The sequence below is a fragment of the Beta vulgaris genome, chromosome 4, assembly GCF_026745355.1.
Source record: "Beta vulgaris subsp. vulgaris cultivar EL10 chromosome 4, EL10.2, whole genome shotgun sequence".
Taxonomy (NCBI): Eukaryota; Viridiplantae; Streptophyta; class Magnoliopsida; order Caryophyllales; family Amaranthaceae; genus Beta; species Beta vulgaris.
Genome location: NC_079205.1, coordinates 33,607,171 through 33,615,555, shown reverse-complemented (window position 1 = coordinate 33,615,555; position 8,385 = coordinate 33,607,171). Strand labels below are relative to the sequence as shown.

Sequence of the window (8,385 nt, the reverse complement as noted above, 5' to 3'; positions counted from 1 at the left end):
GTTACGCATTTGTGTAAGCTCCTATTCATGAACTCATGCGCAAAAGGGATTTCCGTGAAGCCTTAATCTGATGCATTCTTCTCGTCATGTAATTAGACTATTACGTCATGTGTATGCTCTGTTAAGGAGTTAAGTTTCCTGAATAATAGTCTGACCAGAACTTTCAAGGATTAGATGATACTCGGTTTGTTTTTCTCATAAGCAGTAAGTTTGTGCACTGCTGAATAATAGATGATACTCAGTTTATTTGTATTTTGTGCTACTAGTTGTATAAAAAGTTTTGGGATATTGATGCTTCTTTTTTTTAGAGATTATCAATAAAAATTTCCTTGCTGTGCCTAAACTTTTTATACAACTAGCAGCACAAAATACAAATACAATGAATGATCTTTTTATAATAAAGGGTTTCTGTTTTCAAGTATTATTTTTTTTAAAAAAGAGATGAGTTCCAATTAACTCAGATATTCCAACTTCATCGAAAAACATTGATTCATATAGTGATTGAAATTGGTTAATTTTGCTATTTTTTAAAGTGCGATTGATTCATATAATTTTTTTGCTCCAATTGAATGTAAAAACGTTGAATAGAACATGCTTATTGATCAAGTTTCAAGTGTTTAAGAGGCAAGAACTCTGTTCTCAACTTCACAGAAGTAAGTTGAATTGTTGGAGCATGAAGTTGTGACAGAACTGTAGGCTATTGTAATATTTGTGGCTGATATTGGGGTGCTTTGGTTTAGACTTTAAGAAGCCCTAGAAATCTTGCGTGGGGCTAGGAGAAGAGGGAAAGAAAGAGTGTTTTTGAGAAGGAAATAAACTAGAAAAGTGTGATTTTTAATCATGTGTGGAGGGTTTTTATGTTAGGACAATTAACTTAGGAACAAGTTAGTAATTCACCTTTAATTGGATGATTAATTAGGTTTTAAGTGGATTAGGATTACTAAGTATAATTGATTAAAGTAGGATGTTACTTGGTACAAATCTTTTATTTGCTTGCCACCAAATAGAAAAATTGAAAGTAGGAGGTCACCATGTAAAATTTCCCTTTTTTATATTAGTATGATCCATCATATTGAACCTCATTAAGCCATATATATATGACTAATGTATCATTATATCTATGAACAAGTGTCCTCGTCGACACCAAGAATCTCATGACTGTGGATATTATGTGTGCGGATATATGCTCGAGACTGTAGAGAAAAGGCGACAAGCAATTCCTGATAAGGTATCATTCTTAAGAACATTGATATTATATTTATGAATGTATTTGTTATGTGTCGATAAATTGTTTTGTTATAGCATATTCAGATTGTATGTTTATCTTTTTAATGTTTTATATTTTGCAGTACTTTGGCGGAGTTACAACTGAATTTTCTCAAAATAAGCTTGATGAGCTAGAGACTTGTGGATCAAATATGTGGATGAATATAAACAAGTGGATGAAGAAGAATTGGAAGATAATTTAGGATGTGTGTATTTTCTTTTTGAGCGGGATTAGGGATGTGCTTCTATTTTTGTGTACATGAATTGGAAGAAACAAGCCTAGGTGTTCTATTATTTTTTCATAACTTAGTTGAATTTTTGGAATCTTTTAAGCATTATATGTGATTTTGTAGTGAATGATATTAAATGAATGAAAAAGTATTCCAATTTTAAAGTCATTTGAATTATTTCAATACAAGTGCCTAAATGTTCTATATATATATATATATATATATATATATATATATATATATATATATATTAGGAGCAAGTGAAACAGATTGGAGAAGCGCGCGTATAATAATAATAAAATATATTGTCATTTTTTTTAATAAAAAAAACAGGTTAAAGAGACCACTTTTTTCTTTCAGGTGGTGTTTTAAGGAATGATTAAAAAGACCACCTACATATTAAAAATGATTTCTTTGTAAGATAAAAAAGACCACCTATCTGTAAAATGTGGAGTCTTATCCTTTTTTTTTTCTTCCTATTTAAATTCCTAAATAACCACTTATTTTAAGGAAGTGGTCTCTTTTATCAAATTAAGAAACCACCTGCAATAAGTGGTTATTTATCCTGAGAGACCTGTGAGCTGAAGACCACCTCTCATGTGGTCTCTAAATAAGATTTTAGGGGGTCTCTTTAAGCTTTATTGTAGTAGTGATGTAGTATTTTGTATGTGGTCTTGCATCTGGATTCTTGTTGGACTTTAATAAGTAATGTTTCGAAGACTTAGCTTTGAGTGTTTATATTCATAACTATTACTATGAGTTTCATTTTTTTTCTATTCTTCTTTCTTTCATGAACAAGCAAGTTATGTTTAGTATCAATTCTATTATAAGTATATAGATATGTTCGTATAACTAGATGGTAGAATAGTTTAGTCTTTGGTAAACAAAGTAAAAAATTGGAGAGTTCCCTCTAGGTTTTCTTGGGAGGGTGTGGTTCTAGTCCTTTGGCTAGGGTTTCCTTCGGTGGAAGGAGACGGTTTTCTCGGTTTCGGCTTACGAATGCGATGACAGCCATGGCGTCGGCAAAAGATCCCTTCGATTGTCGAACAGAATTAGTAGATAGGAGTGATAAATCCTTGGAGATAAATGAGGAAAACATACAAGTCCGTGACGAGTTATTGATTAGCGATAAAGAATCCAGTGATATAGCAGTTGATTGGGATGAGGAGGGAGTAGACGATGAGGATGCGCGAATTGAATTAAGCCTGGTGGGGAAGATCTGGACGGAACGAATTATAAACGTGAATGCTTTTATAACTACGATGAAAAATGTGTGGAACCCTAAGCATGGGGTGGAAATTAGCAATATTGACAAAAACACCTACATGTTCCAATTCCATCATTGGAGAGATAAACAAAAAATTCTTGACGAACAGCCGTGGCACTTTGATAGGCATGCCGTGATCTTCAGTGAGGTTGACCCGGAGGTTAAACCATCCGAAAATATGATGCATGAACTGCCTATGTGGGTTCGAATTTATAATCTCCCTGTTAAGGGCAGGTTAAATATGGCAAACATGGAAAAGCTTGGCAATAAGATTGGTACTTTTGTGAAGATGGACAACTCAGGATCTCTGGGCATTGATAAGTCCATTCGTATGAGGGTGAAAATTGACGTGAGAAGACCATTAGTGAAGGAGGTTAAGCTGAAGTTAAGGGGGGGACTGGAGGAATTTTTTGATGTGAAGTACGAACGGCCTCCATTATATTATTTCCATTGTGGAAGGATGGGACATGGAATTAAAGATTGCGAAGAATGTAGAGAGATGGAAGAACCGAAAGCTCACTTTGGGGGATGGTTAAAAGCTTCGCCATGGAAGAGTGGGAAAGTTTTTGATGCTGCACCAAAAGGACCCGGAAATAATAGTTGTGCAAAAGCTTTGTTTGTCACAAAGCCGAGAAAGAGTGAGAGTATAAGGTGGGAAGCGGTGTTGGTAGAAGAGGTGATGGATAAACTAGGGGTGGTGGAGCTGAATGAGGAAGACAGAAGGGAGGATAGAATAAAGGGTGGGGATGCAACCCCAAGGGAGAGTGAAGGGGGCACGGTTGAAGGAGGACATGAGAACCTGAGTGGAGAGCTGAGTGCAGGGGGTATGGATGCTGGTGAAATTGGCTAGGATGGGGAGGTGGAGGGTGTGAAAACATTGGGGAAGTGGAAACGAGTCTACAGAGGCAATGGAGAAAGGAGGAATGGGTCAAAGAAGAAGCTTCAGGGGAAGCGAAAAGAGAGTGAACAGGAGCAAGAGGTGTGTGATTATATGGACGATGACATGATTATGTCCTCAAAAAAACGTGTCATCGAAGTTGCTGTCCAACAGGTGGCGGGCCCCACACCATGGGCTCTTGGTGACCAATGATTTACACCCTATCTTGGAACTGTAGGGGCTTGGGGAATGTCCCTGCAGTAAATGCGTTAAGACGCATTATTATCCTTGAAAATCCCCAAATGGTGTTTCTTTCTGAAACTAGACTTAAAGCTTTTGAGATGGAAAGAATAAAACAGAAGGTAAAATTAAAAAACATGGTGGCAGTGGATTGCTTGGGAGAGGGTAGAGGTCGCCGGGGAGGGTTAGCACTGTTATGGGGGGATATGGTGGATATTAGCACAAAGTCATTGTCTAATAATCACATAGATGTATGGATTGAGCAGATGGAGCATGTAAGATGGCGATTTACGAGCATTTACGGGCATCCGGAAGATGAACACAAATATAAAACGGGTGAGCTGTTACGGCAACTTCGGGAAAACCAAAACGAACCATGGCTTTGTGGAGGGGACTTCAATCTAATGATGATGTCTCATGAAAAGCAAGGTGGAAGTAATTTTTGTGTTGTAGAGGCGGAAGTACTACGACAAGCGGTTAGCTACTGTAACTTTGAGGATTTGGGGTATTTAGGACATGATTTTACCTGGACAAACAATCGGGGAGGTGAAAATAATATCCAAGAGAGGCTTGACAGATTTTTGGCAACTCCAATGTGGCGCAATCTCTTTCCAGGTTCTTTTGTCACTCATCTGTCAAAACGTAAGTCAGATCATCTCCCTATCCTATTGTGTTTGAAAGGTAACGTTGCAGCTCAAAAACGCAGAAAGAAATGCAGAATGTTTAGATTTGAAGAAATGTGGCTCCGGGATGAAAATTGTGCTGATATTATTGGTAGTGCGTGGGAGAGAGAGGGGGACTTATGCTCAAAAATTGCCCATACTTCGAACAGCCTTAGTGCATGGGGAAGGAATAAATTTGGAGATTTCATGAAAGAGCTGAAGGACTGCAGGAGTAGGATGGAGATGCTTATGGGTGAAATCCAAACGGACGGGGTCATAGCGCAGATGAAAACGCTAGATGACCGAATGGATGAACTTGAAAACCGGGAGGAGCAGTACTGGAGACAACGTAGCAGACAAGAATGGTTAAAAAATGGGGATAAAAACACAACTTTTTTTCACGCCAAAGCAAAACAAAGGCGAACAAGGAATCACATAAATAGTATCAAGGATGCGGGGGGTACGGAATATAAGGATGAGGAGCACATTTCAGAAGTTTTTGCGGCTTTCTATGAAGAGTTGTTTACGGCAGGGGTGCCTGGAGACGTCTCGGAAGTGACGGATAAGGTGGACGCCAGAATTTCTGTAGCTCAGTTCGAGCTTTTGGCTGCACCGTTTACTGGTGATGAAGTGTACGAAGCTATACGTCAAATGCACCCAACAAAAGCGCCGGGCCCGGATGGTATGTCTGCAATCTTTTTCCAAAAATTCTGGCATATTGTAGGTAAAGATGTGATTGAAAAGGTTTTAGACATTTTAAATAATGATGGCAACATTGGTTCTATAAATCAGACTCATATCGTATTAATTCCAAAGAAAAAGAAATGTGAGTCCCCTGTTGATTTTAGACCAATAAGTCTCTGTAATGTGTTGTATAAGCTGGTGTCTAAAGTCCTTGCAAATAGATTGAAGTTAATTCTCCCCGATATCATTCATGAATCTCAAAGTGGTTATGTCCCGGGAAGATTAATTACAGATAATGTGTTGGTAGCCTACGAATGTTTTCATTATCTGCGGAAAAAAAGAAAAGGGAAGCAAGGGTTTTTGGGTTTAAAACTCGATATGAGCAAAGCCTATGACAGAGTAGAATGGAATTTTTTGGAGAAGATGATGTTGCAATTCGGATTTCCAGGGAGTTATGTGAAAAACATTCTGAAGTGTGTTAGTTATGCTGAGTTTAAAGTGTTGATAAATGGCCAGCCCTCGCGTAACTTTAAACCAAGTAGGGGGCTAAGACAAGGGGACCCTCTGTCCCCTTTTCTTTTTATTATGTGTGCGGAGGGGCTCTCGGCCCTACTGCGGGACTCGGAAAGAAAAGGGAAGATTCATGGCATCAAGATTGGAAGAAGAGTAGATTCCATCTCTCATTTATTTTTTGCAGACGACAGTTTGCTGTTTGTACGGGCCAATGAAGATGAGGTTGAAAATGTGTTAGAGACGCTTTCTACTTATGAAGCTGCTTCAGGTCAGAAACTGAATATGGACAAGTCAGAAGTGTCCTTTAGACGAAATATTGAGCTTGAGAAGAAAAATTCGCTTCAGATGAAGTTAACTTTTAAGGCTGTTGACGGACATGACAAGTATCTGGGTCTTCCGACATACATTGGGAGTTCCAAGAAACAAGTGTTCCAAATTATTCAGGATCGTATCTGGAAGAAGCTAAAGGGGTGGAAAGAAAAATATCTTTCACAAGCAGGGCGAGAGATTCTTATAAAATCAGTGGCACAAGCTATCCCTACGTATGCTATGCAATGTTTTTCCTTGCCGGAAAGTATTCTGAAGGAAATTGAACGAGTGTGTAGAAATTTGTTTTGGGGTCAAAAAGGGGATGAGAAGAAAATGTGCTGGGTGGCTTGGGATAAAATGTATGGATCGAAAAAACATGGGGGCATGGGCTTTCGCAATATGTCTTTGTTTAACCACGCTTTACTGGCTAAACAAGCATGGAGGATAGTGAATAATGAAGGGTCGCTCATGGCTCGAGTTCTCAAAGGGAAATACTTCCCCAACTGCTGTTTTTGGGAGGCGAAAGTGACTACAAATATAAGCTTCACCTGGAGGTCTATATTGGGTGCGAGGAAGGTGATTGAAAAGGGTGCTAGAAGGGTGTTAGGAGATGGCGCTACCACCAACATCTGGGATGATCCTTGGGTGCAATTTTTACCACGGTTTAGAGTGAGTTCGAGGCCGAATGTGACTGAGGAGGCTCCCAGCATTGTGAACCAGCTCTGGAAGGAGAAAGAATGGGATGGTGAGATGATGAGAAAATGGTTCTCTCCAGTTGAAGTGGCTGCAATACAGAGAATCCCGGTGCCCATGTTTGACGAACCAGATATTTGGTGCTGGCACTACTCGAAAGATGGCCGCTTCACTGTACGAAGCGCCTATCGAATGTTGTTATCTGAGAAAATTCATAGCAAAGCCTCTACATCTGGCTCGAGTGGTCGGTTCGAGTGGGACTTGGTCTGGAACGCGAGTGTGCCTCCGAAAATTAAACACTTTGCGTGGCGAGCTGTAAAGGAGGGCCTGGCGGTGCGCGGACAGCTCGTTAAGTGAGGTTTGGGAGGAGACGCGAGGTGCATGGTGTGTGGGGAGGGGGATGAATCAGTGATACACGCTCTAGTTACCTGTGCTGAAGCCCAACAGATTTGGCGCTACTCCCCAATGCGATTGATAGTTGATGCGAATAGGGAGGGGTCCTTTCGGGATTGGTGTCTAGAGCTTCAGAATGTGTACAAGGAGAAGGAGTGGTGGAGCCTCTTTTGGAGCCTGAGTTGGGGGGTGTGGATACCGCGAAATGGCTGGATTTTTGAAAATAAGAAGAGGCCTATGGAGACTGTTATACACCGAGCGACAGGGCTGGTGGGGGAGTATATCATTGCAGGGGAGGGTCCTAGTTTGGGGGCCTCACAGGGGGTGAAGCACAAGGCAAGGTGGGAAGCTCCAGAGAGGTGTGCTTATAAAATTAATTCGGATGGGGCCATCTTTAAAGATAGGGGGGTTGGCTTGGGAGGTGTCACACGAGACAGTGAGGGGGATGTTGTGGTCGCCACGAGCTGTTTCCTAGCTGGCAGTTTCGAGGTGGTTGTAGTGGAGGCTATGGCAGTGAGACATGCTCTCAAGACATCTATGGAAGCAGGCTTTGATGAGTTTGTGATTGAAGTGGACAACATGGAGGTGTACCAGAAACTCCAGAAGAGTAGGTCTGAACCTACGGTATTGGGGCGCATTCTAGCAGATATCTACAAATTAGTGAGGAGGTGCAGGAAAATTTCTTTTTCTTTTGTTAAAAGAGAAGGCAATAGGGTGGCACATTTACTTGCTCAACTAAGTTGTAATTTTGATGGAGTTCGTGTGTGGCTGGAGGATGTCCCTCCTGAAGCCATGGCTGCTGTAATGTCTGACTTATTAGTTTCTTCTGATTAATAAATGTGTTTGGAGTTTTCCCGTCAAAAAAAAGAATAGTTTAGTCTTATTGTTGTATAGTAAATGTACCCATGTATGCAGGTGTGATGATTACTCAACTATTACTATACTTATATGCCTACATGAGTTCAATGCTATATTACTCATATTTATATTGTGGGTGTCTTACTTATATTATGATGGGATTATTGATGGTAGTTGAATTGACAGTATAATAATATACGTACCTATATAAATCAAAAGCTAAGTTGTCGATGTTTCAGTTTCGAGGGAGAATAATGTCTTTAGTACCGTTTTGCCAAGAGTTATATACATGGGGTATTATAACACACGTTATAATTAACCTTGTACCCAAACGTAGACAACGAGGGTGTAATAGTTGGAGTATTTGATTATAGAGTGTTTTGGTGTATGTTT

The 8,385-nt window shown here is 39.9% G+C and overlaps 1 long non-coding RNA gene across 1 annotated transcript; it reads left to right on the top strand.

The window, feature by feature from the left end:
* The first annotated feature begins 1,119 nt into the window (after positions 1–1,119).
* Positions 1,120–1,660, top strand: LOC130590972 (uncharacterized). The gene is made up of 2 exons (XR_008968861.1): positions 1,120–1,228; positions 1,350–1,660. It is a non-coding gene; the product is annotated as an uncharacterized LOC130590972 (long non-coding RNA).
* Positions 1,661–8,385: the final 6,725 nt, after the last annotated feature.